We start from the raw sequence: 1,310 nt of genomic DNA on the forward strand, positions 1-1,310 counted from the left end.
GGCATTTCCCTGACGCGGGCTGAGGCTGTAAGGCTTTCAAGCCCATGTCTGTGCTTCTCCAGAAGCACCTCTTTTTCTCCATTTATTCATCCAACAAACAACATTATTGAGTGCCCGATATGCGCTACATCTTGCCTTCATTTCCTACCCTGCCAGCCACCTGGTGAGAGTTGTTGCATGTGAAAAAACTTTGAGACCATTCATACAATAAAAATGCATCTTCCCTGAGCCAAGAGAGAAAAGGTAAACAAGAAAAGATATAGAATACCCGTTGCTACAATAACCTTTGATATATAAACTGATTTACAGCTTACAAAGCACCTCTATACCCATTATCTCATTCTGTCTATTTTCCTGGTTTGCCCTCTGGCTGCCAAAGGAAGCTGTCTAGAGGGTGGATGCATGCCCTCATTACCAGCGTTATTATTACTCATGCCAAATAAATAGCAACGGCCATTCCATTCTCGAAGTCAATAACACCGTGGCTGAGCCAGCGAGGAAAATTTCAAGGGTTGAAATCACCTCTCTTTTGCTTTGTCACTAGAGAAATAATGCTCTGTGGGCCCTTCCCACTCTAAGCAAGAACAGGACAACAAGGAAGATGCCCTGTGGCTGCTGCCCGGAGGGCAAATGCTTGGCTTTGCAGGACTTTTGGAGGGAAATGTCCTGCTGTAGGTAAAGCCAGTGAATGTCAAAGACAACCTGAGCCCCCGGCGTCTTATATTAGAAAACAGGGCAGCTGACTCATTTCAAAAATGAATCAGAGACACAGCGTGCGATGCAGATAGGGTTGACCCACGCTGCTGCATGGACCCACGGAGGGGCAGCGGACCCATGCTCAGGACTCCTTGAATCGAGAGGACCCTAGTAAATAGGATCATGAGTTAATATGGAAGGGAAGGTATAGACAGCGTGAACTGGACCCAGGTGTCAGAGAGAGTGCTCTTCATGGGGTCATGTGCGTCCTCCTTGTTTTTAGAATATTAGCTCCTTAAAGCAGATCTCCTTGCATCTCCCACAAGAGTTTGTGCAATGTCTCACCGATGGCAGGTGCTCAGTGATGCCTGGTGGACTCAGACCAGCCACCTCCTCCATAGACCTACCCCCTACCTTTCCTCCCTCTCTCTTCCAGCCCAGAGGGAGAGACTGTGGGTGATCCTAGAAGACATAGGAGATTAAAAAAGAAAGGAATGAAGACAAAGAAGTAATAGAAGGAGGTGAAAGAGCAAGAGAACTGCCATAGCTTGGCCAGTTAGCCGGACAGAAACAGAGCAGTGATGGCAATCAGCAACCCTGAAGCAAGGTCTCAC

Source organism: Suricata suricatta, chromosome 2 (genome assembly GCF_006229205.1).
Source record: "Suricata suricatta isolate VVHF042 chromosome 2, meerkat_22Aug2017_6uvM2_HiC, whole genome shotgun sequence".
NCBI lineage: Eukaryota > Metazoa > Chordata > Mammalia > Carnivora > Herpestidae > Suricata > Suricata suricatta.